Source organism: Linepithema humile, chromosome 6 (genome assembly GCF_040581485.1).
Source record: "Linepithema humile isolate Giens D197 chromosome 6, Lhum_UNIL_v1.0, whole genome shotgun sequence".
Taxonomy (NCBI): Eukaryota; Metazoa; Arthropoda; class Insecta; order Hymenoptera; family Formicidae; genus Linepithema; species Linepithema humile.
In genome coordinates this window covers 19,983,513-19,999,169 of record NC_090133.1, presented here as the reverse complement: position 1 = coordinate 19,999,169, position 15,657 = coordinate 19,983,513, and the positions used below count along the sequence as shown (strand labels likewise).

General features: G+C 32.9%; 1 protein-coding gene and 2 long non-coding RNA genes across 26 annotated transcripts in view; 2 read left to right on the top strand and 1 right to left on the bottom strand.

The window, feature by feature from the left end:
• Positions 1-15,657, bottom strand: part of dnc (phosphodiesterase dunce) — a 331,146-nt gene that overhangs the window by 16,035 nt on the left and 299,454 nt on the right. The window lies entirely within an intron of this gene.
• On the top strand, positions 1,480-2,962 carry LOC137000781 (uncharacterized). Its single transcript, XR_010890970.1, has 3 exons — positions 1,480-1,623; positions 2,412-2,519; positions 2,820-2,962. It is a non-coding gene; the product is annotated as an uncharacterized lncRNA (long non-coding RNA).
• Positions 12,139-13,149, top strand: LOC137000778 (uncharacterized). Its single transcript, XR_010890964.1, has 2 exons — positions 12,139-12,271; positions 12,553-13,149. It is a non-coding gene; the product is annotated as an uncharacterized lncRNA (long non-coding RNA).

The window sequence follows — 15,657 nt, the reverse complement described above, 5'->3', positions numbered from 1 at the left end:
CATCGCGTCATCCTTTGTTCGGAAATTGAAAATCATAAATCACTCGATAACGAATATTTAATTAGTTTATTTTAAGAACAGGAACATGCAATTATTTTGCATACGCTGGATATTTCAACAATTATAACGCGTTTTCTTAATTTCGGATAATTAATTGAAGTACAATAACATATTTACGTTTGTGTATTATTATCAATTCTAAATATACACACTATCAATCTTCTATTACACACGGTGGACACGAAGTACAATATCACTCCAAATAACAATATGTGACATATCAGCAATATGATATCCGTATTACGCTCACGCTTTTATCAGAAACGCAACGTTTCCCGTAGATTCGCGATGGCGTAGACAGTGTTTGTTTGAAGTATTCGTAAAAGCGTTCACGAGAAACCGGAAGCAAACGTCACAGTTCACGCGTACAAATCGCGTGGGTGTGAATTCGATAAATAGGCTTACATCTTATTTTGCCCGCCTTGACCCGGAATTGTAAATTTTATCAAAAGCGATTTACTGCGAAAATTGATATCGAGGTCGCATTTATTTCGAGTGTAAAAATAAGACGCGCAAATAAATTATCTATAATTAAAGAAGAATCCAGGAATACGCTCTCCGCTTGTCTCATACGTCGTAGAAAAGTTCAACTTACAAGTTGAGCTCATCGTGGAATATAAAACTTTTTCACCGAAAAACGAATTTGTGCTCTTCCAAAAAACCAATGCTTACTTATTAATGTTGAGATTCGCATCTTAAAGTAGTGCTTTTCTAAACCAGACCATTTTGTTTTCGTTTCACTTCCATATCTTTACGTCACGCTGCGCCAAAACTCGTAACAGAAATACAATCCTAAAGCTTGTTACATATCTCTGAAATTTTCAGGAACACAAACATAAAATCGTTCGCTTCTCGTACACACAGAATCGAAAGAAGAGAATCCAGGAATTTGTTGAGTCTTGTATATATTTTTTTTTTTAAAACTGACTAATCTACACGGAGAAAATTTTATATAAAAAATTACTATGTACGGTAGTAGCCGCGGACCATGAAAGAATTATAAAAACTTTTACTATGTTTTTCACATGTGAAACATAGTAAAAAATTTCGGTCCGCGGCTTCATGGTCCGCGGTTAATGCCGTACATAGTAATTTTTGATATAAAATTTTCTCCGTGTATGTTCGCGGTAACGCGAGCTGTCTTCGTCATCCTACAGATACGACAGATGCCTGTCTCTTTATGTACGTTACAACGAACTCTCAGAGGTATTAAAAATAGAGCCTCGTAAGCACACGCTCTTTCGCTTGACGCGGAGTGACCGCGTGAAAGTGACAGTTTTGCAAGCGACGATAATGCACATCCCGCATTATGCGTTCCCCTGTTCGCCCCGAAGACGACGTTGCGCGATGTGCAAGCACACACGCAGCCGCGGTTTAACGCGCAAACAAACAACGTGTTCTAGCTGTGGGAAAACACGATCGATGCACCTAACGCCTCGGTGACGAAAAACATGAATGTCCCGCGAGGAGCGACGGATTATCGATCGTTGCGGCCGATGCATGTGGGCTGCCACTGTCAGAAATAGACCAGTTCCTCCTTCTAACGGGTGAAAGAAGGTCACGGTAATGAACTATTTCGCTTATTTTTACGCTTACCGTTCTATCGCCGGTTATCGCCGAATGCCGTTATCGCCGGCGTTTCTTAACGCGAAAAACGTTCACGGTTAACACGCGACCTCGAAACTCGGGAGCTGCGAGCGCCAATGTCAATTGCACGTTTTGTTTATCCAGAAATCTTGCTTATTAAATTATCCGCGGACGGACAATACATAAAAGAAGTTACAGCCCCTCTAATATTTTTTTATCTCGCAGTACTATAATGTACGCGCGATAACTTTGATAGATATAACATTTTATGGATTTTCATATACACTTGTTAGATAAAATTGATATCATGCGCCTGAGATGGATTCAGACACAGTTGGCTAAACATTCGTCAAATTCATATTCATGAGCACCAACGCAACCTATATATTATTGATAATGGTATTCTTGAAACATGCAACACGAGACTTCGTCTTAAGCCGGCAGATTCAATCAAATTTATACATTTCTCTTTTAAAATGGATCTGCTTTCAGCATGCCATTCTTCGATATCTCTCTCGTCACAGCGAAGCACAGACATTTCAATTTTCCGAACCGTTGCAAAAATGTTTATTCATTTCAGACGTCAGAAAATAACTTCGAATGTTAACTCGATGTCGCCAACGTCAAAATTTGCGATATACTTTCAGTGTTAAAATCCTTGGAATAGCTTCGGACATAAAACTGAAAGAAATTTGAAGAGTTTAAGTCTGATTGATTTATCTCTCCGACATCTCCAAAAGAATAATACTTTTTTTTTTCCTAAGGACTAAGGAATACATTCCGCCAATGGTTAGCCTTCCTAAAAATAGCAATCCTTGTCAAACGGAAATTATAAGGAAGATTGACCATCAGCCAATTTTCATCATCGTAATGTAAGTCTCTCTTTCAATTTCTCGTTACTCCTTGAAAGATATATCACTGATCGATAATCCTTTGACAAGCGGCGAAAGCATCTGTAAAGATGAATTATGTCAAAAGCAGATTCAATCTACTTCCTCTATATCCAGCATTCCCTCTTTAATCATTGATTTCTGCTCGCTGACGTGCATGCAAATTGCGCAATAAATTTTATCAGCGCAAAAAAAAAAAAAAATACGATAAAGCAAGCATAATCGATAATTTACAAAGCTGCGTTTCGATTTATTTTCAAATATGCATAATTATAATTGCAGATTTCTGTACATCAACTTGTTTTTCCCAAGATCTACAACAGGTACGCGATATGAATTACGTCAGCGATCATTGGACGAACGCCGGTAAAAAGGATACTATCGCGAGGAGAACTTGCGGTTTATTCTCGGACGTATGCCAATATTTCAACACATATGCATTCTCGCTTTTGTATGCCACGAAAACTCGATACTCGAGGATATAATGATTATAACCACAATGATTCCTCTCTCAAGGAAATCTTTTTTCGCGAGTGTTACGTAACTGTTGACAAAAATCATCTCGACCTCCGGCAGCTGATTTCGTACTTGAATTGCCGCTGTTAAGAGTGCTTGAAAGTGACAGATGTTCATCTTGAAGAATATTTACGATTACAATTGCAAGGTTCACACGAAACAATCACCGTCCATTGTCACGAATGTTATGACATTTCCGCTGGAATTTCCTCTCGTTCGATACTTTTTTCTCCGCTCTCGTCGTATTATGCATTGTCATTTTTTTTATGGATAAAGAGGGAAATTCCAAATGCGCCGCATGCTTGCATAATCGAGCAGAAGCACGCTGCTCTGTCCTCTCAATTGCAAATGCGAGTTACGGCACTTTCAATAGCTGGCGACGCGAATACGATAAAACAATTTTATTTTTAAACAGCAACTAATATCAAATTGTTTATCACCAATTATTTTAATAAAAAGCGAAATTAATTTATTTTGTTACGCTGATAGCGTTGCATAAATAGAGGAGAAGGTAATATAAATCGAGTAGCGAGATAACATGTCAGTGTATCTCTATTATTGTTCTGCTATAGCAGCTGCTCACGAGGCGAACACGTGTCGCGGATATCGGCGATGCTACTTATTATGTACAATCACCGAACAAGCATCACGAGGTCCATAAATATGATCGGATTGCGATGTATCCGATGTATGTATTCGATCACGCAATCGCGTTTCTCGACGTTCCGATCGGCAGCGTCGCCACAAAATGTAGTTGCGTCAAGTTGTGCGAGAGATGAGCTGATTTGATAAGCTTATCTTCCTTTCAATAGCTTCGTAAAGAGATGAATTAATTTCTTTCGTGCTAATAATAAACAACTGTTGCTTCGTAATAAATCTTTTTCACATTATAGTTTCTACTATTAATTTTATATTCCTTGCAACGTCTCATAATGAAAAAAAAAAATTGCACCTATAAATGTTTCATTTATCATTCCCAATCATTTATAGAGCCTTGATTGTACGTTGTCAATACTTTTTATTATAGGCTTTTTTATTAATAGAATAGATTTATATTGACGACAGTCAAGTTCCTAGTATGACGAGAAAATTTTTGCGTCTTTATGTGCGGCATCTCGCAATATAATTGCTAACCTTGTTCTAATAAAAAAAAAAGTAAAAACATGCGGAAGGCGTTCTGTGTGAGTATAAAACATATCATATATAAGATAAACAAGTTTTGCAATTAATGACACATTAATATAGATAAAAAAAATATTTCTTTAATATCTCAGCTTTCTTTAATATCTTAAGATGATTCAAAGTTTAAAAGCAATAATTTTCGTGCTGTTGGATCGATCCGATAAATGACAGTTGGAAGTGGCAGAAAGTGTCAAGTATGTAGGACATGAAAAAAATAATTCGCAATTACCAGAATTCAGAAGTGAATTATCTGAAGTCTCAGATAAAATCATTAAATACTTGACGACGCCAGTGATATAAACACTTGAGCGTAATAGAAGTGACTCTTGGAATGAAAACAACTCCGCGCCGGCCGGTAATGTGCATCGTAGACCGTGGCGAGAATTCGAGATGAAAACAGATCTCGACTATTTCGAGAACGTAACTGCGCGATCTTGTTAGCGAGCAGATGGCTTCTCTTCGCAGCTCCGCGAATGCGGAGAGTAACAACACCGCCATAAATTAATCGCGCGGCATCGCGAGACTGACACGCAGTCTCGATGCAACGCTACGTCAAGAGATAAGGGTTATCACGTGGATGCCGGTGCAGTCAGAAATTATAGCGCGTACACAATAGTGTGGACGACAGCGACGACGTTGGTCCTTGAGACGGAAGCGGCCGAAAGATAATGGATGGTTCGGCAAAATGCTGCGTTCACGAGGACGCAGAAATGAGATAAGCATATCATTTCTACTGAACCAATGTTTACTGTTGCACGATTATTAATTCATTAATAATTACCCAGATTTAAATTGATAGAAACTGCATGGCGCTCTCTCGTATGATTTCTCTCTTGCAATCGCCACGTTCAATGAAAATATCTAAATATAATAAAAAAAAAAAATTATTGCACCAAATTGATAAACTAATTATATTTATCCGGCATAATTTTTATTTGTCGTTTTATCGATCATTATTTCGCGTCAATGCATTCATCGTCTCCATCATTAGACAATTTTACGCTTTCCAACCAGAATTACCCGATTAATAATGCACAGTTTAATTAGTTACAAGTGCAAATGTATAATGTTATTCCACTATTAAATACGTTTGGTTTTAATTTAATTGTATCTTGATAAGACATGGATTACTCTTACTATAGCTAGCGGCATTAAAATATCCTTCCACGTGCACGGACAATGGTTATATCTGCATTAACTATATATGCGCTCCACGTGTATCTTTCACGTGCCTCCGTTACTCCGAATTGGAACGCGGTCTATATGGCAGGCTGCACGTGAATAAAAAGCGAGTGAAAATAACTCTTGTCATCAATATAGCGGTGATATATTCCAGTCAACTAATTGTACATTTTAATACTTTTCGCAATTTTTCGCGATTCACCAAACAATTGAATAGTATTCTGTTCGTCATATAACAATGCTTGAGCATAATATAATGAATTATATATAGAACAAAACATTCCACAATATCGATATTTCAAATGTGCAAAAGCCAGAGATGCAAAAAAATAATCAATAACAGATTTTAATTTTTCCTGTTTCGTAAAATTTTTCCGAAAACGTAAATTGCCAGCATAAATAAAAGCAAATAATTTGATGAATAATTTTGCTACGACGTTTATAAAACTTATAATTTTGTAGAAAATATTGTATACCTGCATATAATTATAATAGACGAGTTATAAAAATGGATTAAAACTAATACTCTCTGAAAACGTGAAAACAAATTTTCGCGTTTTATATTAATAGATAGGGATATTTCATTGGAAAAAGAGAGTGAGTGGTTTCCCATTGATATCTACAACGGTTTACGCATCGTCACACACACAATCCTATTACAATAAACTCCACTTACTAGATATATGAATGCACTCTAAATTCACGCTGAATGCAACGATAAAATCAGCACTGAAACAGATCAATCTTTGAAACTCGATAACAAGTGTGCATAACTGTCGATGCGTGTAATAAAATCAACCAGCTTACTCATCGATATGTAACAGCGACACGTGTGCGTACATAATGGTAAAAAAAGAAAAAGTACATACGAGAAAAACTAGCTCTGCTTCAATCAAAACATGTAATATTATTTTAAAAGTAAAAATTTACGTTGTTCACTACTTCAATATTTATATTATTTTTAATAAGTTTACTTACAATAAGAAAAAAATAACAAAATTACTGAAAATATAATATTAAATATAAATAAGGATTAAATATAAATAAGAGAAAATAATTTCTGAAAATCCACGAAATTGAATTTTCTCAAAAATTAAATAAATAACAATTTTAAATTATATTTTAAACAAAATAAATAATCTAGCAATGTTATGTGTTCTAGTAAAAATAAAATAAAGAAAAAAACATATGAAGGCCAACAATAATAAAAAGTAATGACTGAAGATGGAATTCATTATTTTGAAAGAATAGCTCGATTGATTTTTCTATTTATGTCTCGCTCACCATATTTTCTTCCATGTGTATACGTACACATCGTCGATCTGTTTACGAGGAACGATTAATATCCATCCACTGTATCTGCGTTGCAAGAACATCTCTCAAAAGACCCTTCTATTGTTACTCGTAACATGTGATAAAATTAATCAACGAAGCATAGTTACAAGCCATTGATTAGTCTCTTATGTATGTATATAAAAATAAGTTATTTTCGTAATTTTCTGTTATATCCTCTCTGATTTTTACATCCTTTGTCATGTAATCCAATTTTACATTTTATACTGCATATAACTGACTGATACTTGCTCTTAAATATTTTCTAGTAAGCACATTTTCCTATATATATTATTATTATTAAAAAGTCATGTTTGAATAAATGCGAGTGAAAACATAAATAAAAAGAATAATATGCTTTTACATGCTCAAGAATAAAATCAAGTTTGAAGTTTTGTTTTCCGGCGTAAAAAGCAACTACTCCATATTACATCGCATATGCATGTGTGCACTCGCGCATCAGACGTCGCTTAATGCTGTTTAATTTGCCGATAATAATTAATTCATCTACAGCGTAACGAAGTCATGAATCTTACAGCGGAGACAAACAGTCTCCGAGCGCAATTTACGAAGACGAGACTGAGCATGGTCGCCTTACATTAACTAATATTATCTAATAAAATACATGTAATATATTAGAGATGAAGCGTAATTCCAGTACGCTCTCCAATTTCATATAATATTGTATATAATAATTCTTTAAGAAAAATAATAATATAAGACAGAAAATAAATGAAATTATTTCGTAATAAATGCTTATATAATTACTAAATTAGGTAAAAAAATTATTTAAAAAAAAAAAAATTTTTTTCAAGCGTATTTAGATCGTTTAATATATTCGTATCATTTAAATTTTACATTAATAATATATTTTTTACAAGAAAATATTAATTAAAAATGAATGACTTGATATACACGTAAATAGAAATATGTTAATTAATTTGCATTTGGTAATTTCTAGTTAGTGATTGCAGCGTGTGATATTTAATACTATTTATGATAGTCGCTTGTCAGAGACGCGAATATCGCTTATGATGATGATGCATACATCTCTCCACGTGGTTTAAATGTACATTTGACCCGTGCAATCGCACGGAAAACGCAAATGATAGCAATAGATCGATGTACCATAAAGATAATCACAGTGATTTGTCTTCGGGATAAGCGTACCACAGTCATGTCTACAAATAAAAGTTCTTCTCCCAATACGTCAAGTAGCATTTACGTCATTTACCGCGTATTTGCTACTCCCGTTATCTTTGGTCTATAAAAATCGTCTATCTAGAAGATAATGATGTCAAAAAGCTAAAAAGAATGACTCGGTTAGAATAATTTTAAACAAGTAGAATATTAATGATATATCTTTATAGAACTTGCACGAGACTGCTTGGCAGGGTCGGATGTACGATCTTGTGGCCCCTATGCTATGATCTTAAGGAGGCCCCCATCTTATTAACAAAAAATACATTTTTTAAAATCTTTTCTATACTAAGGAGGCCCCTTTATAATGTGAGGTCCTAAGCTGTAGCTTATGTGTAGATCCGGCACTGCTGCTTGGTAACGGGCTCAGTAACTGTACTGTTTCTCTTTTAGAAATTTTCAATAATAAAAAAATAATATTTAAGAAAAATATAGATAAGTTACAAAATAGGTTTTTCTTACTGAAAAACTAGTCTTCTTAAAGATGTTTGGCGCTTAAGTCTAGTTTTAGTTTTACGTTTATGTAACTTCTTTTTACGATTTTGCGGATTACCTCGCAATCACATAGCGTATGATCAGCGAGTGGTCAGTTTTAAATCACCAATAAATCAGTGGTAGCATCTGGCGCAGCGCGCGACAGTGAAAATAATTTCTTGTTTCAGAGAAGTGAGCGCAATTTAACGAAGCTTTCCACGAACTTTTCTTTGTACATGTAAAACATTCCTCTTCAATCGAAAACGAACACCACTTAGCTAATAGCGCGTACGAGAAAAGCGACGCAGTACGAGAGACGATTCCTGGTTCCATGTCGAAATACTAGCGTCAAATAAAACGAAAGGCGAAATCTAGATGTACACACGCTAACGTAAACGGTTCTATCGAGATTTAAACAAATTACACGTGCGTCTCGCAAATCGTAAATCAAGTCTTGGACTTTTCGGGCGCTGGCATTAGCAATCGCGGCAGCGAAATATTTCTTTCGAAAAAAAAAAAAAAAAAAAATGCGCAAGCTCGCGATAAAATTGCACGCGCTTTATTCGATTTGTATGTTGTAGAAAATATATCTGGCAATCTTTTTCGCGGTTCCTCCTTTTTATAAATAAATTGCGCTATTGTTGTTTTTATACGAATTTATAATCAATAACAATGATTATCATTGACGACATTCTCACAACGATATTTGCAGTGGATTATTCGCAATAATAAACATGATACTTTTGACGACTCAGCGACTCGTTCCATTTCGCCGACATTATCGAACACATTATAGTAATATGATGCATTTCACGATAAAAACATTTGGTGTAAATTAATTACGAGAAAAAGTAGAACGAATTGCGTTTCCTAAATATATATATATATATATATATATATATATCATCAAATGCGCAATTACGTTAAAAATTAATAACAATATTAATATTAAATTTACAACGTAAAAATCTCTGACAATGAAATAATTTGCAAATTTCTAATAAAAGAAGTATTTATCATACTATTATAATTTCAAATTATTGTATTTAAGATACGTAGTTATTTTTTAGAATAACAATTTATTAACGATTTTATTTCAATTTTGTTTCAAATAGAAATTAAAGAGCTAAAAGTCGAGTGCATGTTGCTCAAATCCATATCGCTTGTTTAAACAATGATACCACAATCTGCGCAGCACAGCGTTCGTAAACAGAAGTTGAGTTTACTGTTAAAGTACGATTGGATAGGGTGGTTTCTTACATTAGCAACTCAAATTCACATATTTTTCCTATTTTCGCCTAATAAAGATAACGCTTATTCGTGAGAATGCGCAAGGACATCTCTCCGCTCGGCACAAATCCAGCATTCCTCGTATTACGTAATTCTAAAATACAAGAAATTTGGTTTGCAAATACTGACGCTCAAAGTTTTTTGTGATACGTTATCGCGAGGTATTGTCGTCAGAGCTCACTATCGCTGATATACTGCATTTTGCATATCAGGAAAGTAAGCGGCATCTTTGTTTTAATGTCGGTATATTCATAGAAAAATCATTTATCTCGATGTGACTGAAGTTATGCGTGACGGGTTTAGCTAAGATGGCATAAATTCGATGCACAACGAGTGAGCCAACGATGACAAATGGCAATACAGTTAATACAGCAACTCCTGCAAAATGAATTCGCGCGTAATAACAAGAGCCGCTGACCCGGCGTGTTTACATAAGTACAACACGTACATGCATTCGTGACGCTTTTTGAGCGCTTTTTCTGTATTCGCTGCGTTACACGTAATCAAATGCAATCGCAGCTAATTAAATCATACGGTTGTTTTCATGCTGGAGCGCTTATCCGAATCGCTTGCATTCGCTATGTAAACATGTGGGATATCATGGATCTATCGTTTTTCTTTCAATTGCGAATTCCTTCATCTGTTTGGAAATACGTGGTGTTTCTAATAGGTATTCTCTCTTAAGAGCAATTATTGGAACTTTGCCAATTTTCGAAGTGTAACAAATGAAAGACCCATCGCGAATAAATAAATCCGCAGACAAACAATTCGTTATTCGATTTAAAATGTATTACACTCTAACCGAGCTTTAAGGCGCAGTTATCAAGGGTATATCATGTTAAAAATAAACATGCTTTACGAGGGAAATAAGTTCATATATGGAGCGGTTCATATATGGCGCCAGGCGCCACGTCTCCTGGCGACACGCCAACATTATGGATCTCGAGATATACCCGAGAGATGTTTCCCAATCTTCCCTTCTGCGTTGGTCGACCGAAAGGTTGACCTTGCATTCGGTTTTGTCATTGTCTAGCTTGTTTTCGAGATTCATCAGAGATATGGAAATGTTCTGCAAAGCTTGATATAATCGGAAGTGGGCGTAAAGAAGTCTTTAGCCTGAGAAAAAAAAATTTTCGCGAAAATTTAAGCGAAAGATAGACGAAAATACATCTCATAAGATCTCATAAAAAAAAAAAAAACACACAAAACACGATAGCGAGTACGCGTGTACAAGAAGTCCGGAATGACTCGATTGATTCGAACTTTTGAGTTTAAAGTAGCAGAGGTAGAGAAGTTACTAGAGATTAGATTTGTGACTCCTGCCATTCGCAATTTTCCCAGAGGATTCTCGAAAAGTTGAGTCAAGGAGAAACTACTAAACTGGTTCTCAATCAAGAGATTATATCCAGCAAAGTTTAAAATATATTTTATATATAAAAAGTTTCATAGAGTGAGTACATTTTGCTACTTTTAGATTCACGTATGATCTTAGAAAACATCAAAATTACGCAGTTTCTAATTACATTCAATAAAATGTTTGAAACAGTAAAGACAAGTTGAGTGAATGCTAATTTTGCAAAACATTTCAAATAAATGGGCAATTTGACGTTTGTACGACACAAATTTTCACTTCTTCATGTGCTACTTTGATAATTTTATCAAGAAGCCGTAAAGTGATGGTCAAATAGAAATGATTATTATTGCAAAACAACGTACAGTGTCCTTCGCATTCATTTGATCTATTATTGGTGAGTAAAGATAAATTAGTACATAATAGCATAATATGTGTGACAAAGCAAATGATAAAAGTGAGTCGAAAATAATACTGCTTGGCGTTGTGTATAAAACTATTGATTACATATTTAGCTACTCTTATATTACTTTCATAAATAAAAATAATGTTGCTTTCCTGATAAAATTATCGAAGATACACATGCAGAAATGAAGAAAAAACTTGATGTACAAACAAGACTAATTTGTTAGAAATTTTTCATAATACTGCAGTATCGATTATTGTAAATATCTAATAAGCAGAATTAAAAGTTCCGCCTGATAATAAAATATCATGTGTCTTCACATGAAATATGTATTTTGTAAGAAAAATTTAGAATCATGAATCTGATGTTTTAACCTTCTCACTACTAACATTAAACGAAATAATGATTAACCTTTAATTTATTTCGCTGCCAATTATTAAAATTGCTACATAAAAAAAGAATAAAAGGCGCAAATTGCTTTATAAAATTTGAAATTCGTGGAAAAATAAAATGCACGAATGTGCAAACAAGTATCATGTGTAACACATAGAGTCTGCGATAGAGCCAAGTAACGGTTTTGCAATAATTACGTTGATAGAGGCAGTAATGGTTTGCAGTCATTACATCGGAGTTAATATAAACGCATCGAATATGCGCAGTCCATTAGTACAGTACATTACTTGCCTATGCTCATAATATAATCCACAAGAAATATGAAGCTGCAAGGGTATTCAAATACGTGTCTGCTAATCTCGCTTTTCTGTATAACTGCTGCAGTCAGTGCACAAGGCATACAAAACAGTAAGTGATTATTTCCAATGTTCATCGAAAACTTTTTCTTATAGTTTGATATTACAAAAAAATATATAAAAATTGGTTAGGTATCACGTATGATAACATCTTGTGTTAAGAATATTATTTTTGTTTCGATAAAAAAATTAATAAAATAAATTCCACTACGTAGAAAACTTTAGAAAATTTAATACAACATTCCATACAAATTCCATAAAACAAAGATTATTTACAATATTTGAAAATTCGCTCAAATTAACACGATTAACACGGTTTTCACACATTTTTAGCGCTGACCACAAATAACGCCACAAATGTTACCACAAGTGACACCAGTGTCAGCCAAAACGTCAGCAGAATTACATCGGAGGATATAAAAAACGAATTGTGCACGATTTTAGAATGCGTAAAAAAGACAGAAATCCTGGGCACACTTATTGTGCTAATTATCGATCTAAATAAGATACTAATGATTTTATTGCCACACTCCTTAAAAGTGCAATATAAAGGTGCTCTGAACTTGATTTATAACGTAATAATTAACACATTTCTACAAATCGGAAATTGGATAGAAATTGTTTCACATTTAATAAGGCCACTTTATAAATTACATTCACTTTTTGACTTGTCGTCATAAAAATTTTGAACTTATTAAAACATGACGAATTATTCAACAGAAAATAGCAGAAATTATTTAAACACGATATATAGTATATACATAGTAAACAACAATAGAAAATAGGATACCAATAAATCAATGTTCTTTTAAATATATTCTGTGCATCTTGTTATATCAATATCAGCTAGTTTATGACGCAATATTATCATTGTAACGTAAGATAATTGTAATAAAATATATGAAAAATATAGATAATGTGGCAAATACACATACATATTAAAATGTATTTCCTGTGATATCAGATTTTGAATATATACTGATCAATATACGAGATTGAATGTATAACTCAAAAGAATATTACAAATATATTCGCGAGAAATTATTTGCAAGCAAGGAATCACGATCAGTTATACGGAAGTTCAGCAGTAGTAACAAAATGTCTTGGTCAAACAGTATATAATTCCTTGCATTCGAGCAGTGGATAATCTGTATGATTTCGTAGCGAGATAAATAAATGTTAATTCGTCGAAAAATTCACAAAATTCGGTGCAATAAAGAGCTATGTAAGTCCAGCTATATTATGTATTACTCACAATCAAACAGAAGAATCATTTTTTTACAAAAGTCAAGTTTAATATATTTTAGGTAATTGTAAATTTAAATACTATTTATTTTAATTTAAAACTACTAGCTCTTTGTGCAATAAAATATGCAGCTTATTCATTTGCTCAAATTCATGCGTTAGTACATAAATTTTGCAAGAAAAATTTGGAAAAATTTTGTATTTCAACCCTTCGATCGCTACACTATCAACTAAATTAGATACAATTTTCTAATTTTCAATTTTTTGTCGCTAAAATTGTTTACAAAACATAAAAAGTGGAAATTGTTTCACGCAATTTGAAATTGAATATGTAGGAAAATAAAATGCACAAAAGTATATGAACAATTATTGTACGTCACGTTCACATATGTGAGTGATAAAGGTAAGTAATAATTTTGCATTATAATTGTCGGTTATTATTATAAATGCCTCGAGTAAACGCTACGTAGTCCATTAGTGCTGCATGTAGTTTATGTTCATAATAGTGCCGACTAGAAACACGAGGTGCCAAGGATATTGGAATATATGTCGGCTGATCTTGCTGTTGTTACTGCTACCGCATATCATTCGATAAGTCACGGAAAATTATAATTATGTTGTGCAACATTCATTTTTATCGCAACTAAATAAAATTTTATCGAGTAAATTTTAAATATTGTACTTGTACACCTGAACGAAAAATTAGAAGGATATTAGAAGGATATAATAAAAAATAAAATAATATTAGGCAATAATATTATACGTAATGCATTTAGAGCATTTTCTTTGCGAGGATCATTGATTATGTCCACAGCATGTCAATTATCAATGTTATAATTATCAACTTATTTAAAATATATATAATTATTTAAAATATTTAAATTCGCTCTACACAATTGACACCTTTTCAACATCGTTTGAAAATGACAGTCTTAACACTAAAAATATTTTAAGCAATGATAATAATGCAAAGAATAATGAAAAAAACAACATATATGGTGATTTGATAAAAGAACTTATTGATAAAGCACATTGCTTATGCAATATAAAGGCTATACAAACTTTTATAGATAGAATTATCAAATTTTTAAATATTATCAATAATAATTTTAAATAATGCATTTCTTCCTTTTCTTAAGACATTTTTGCATATTTAATTAGCAAATCGTCATTAAAACCTAGATTTCAAAAACACGGAAAGTTATATTATATAAACTTATTCAGACTTAAAATGAATAAATAAATGAATAAATTATTTTATATTTTAATATAAACTGATAAATGTGAAAAAAAAAAATATATAAATATGTCCAACACATGCACACATTAAAATGCACTTTTTGGAGTACTGTACTTTATACATATGCAGATAAATATATGAGATTGTATATCAATACGACATCGAGTATACATATAGATAAGACGAAGAAGACATTAGTGATATAATCGCGGGAAATTATTTGCCAACACTGTGGCAGCCTGATCGATTGTACAGGAGTTCGACACACAGTAGTGATATACCGTCCTGGTCAGACAGTACATAACTTCTTACGTTCGGGTAGTAGGTAAATCTGTATAGTCTGACAGGATATGGACTACTGCGGCAAGCTAAATAAATGATCAATCGAAAAATTTATAGAATTTAATGTATAAAAAAATTTTATAAATCTAGCTATGTGTTATTTCGCGAAGTATCATTGTTCCGTGAAAGTTGAGCCATGTACTTTAGATGATCGTAATTCGAATGACGTTAGATAGTTATTATTTTCTCTCTTTCTTAGTAATTGATTAATTCTATATTGTGTGTTAATATTTGTTGCATTTATCGATTAACAATGATCAATAATAAAATATGTATTATAAACACATTTTTATTTGTAAAAATTTATATTTACGTAAGCAGTTAAAAAGTGAATGACAAAATAACTAACAAATAACGTTATTTTTTTCTAAACTATACGTAAATTTGCAAAAATTTTTGTATAATTTGTAAAATTTTTATGTGCATCTAAAAATAATATCTTCACATAAATTACAGTTGCAAAAGAAAAATTTAGAATATTAAAACTCGTATTTTAGCTTTCCTATTGCTGCAATTGCCATCTGAATAAGACAATTATTAATTTACAAATTTTTTGTCGTTAGTTTCTAAAATAGTTTTACATGCAAAAATAATATAATGCACTCTGCTTT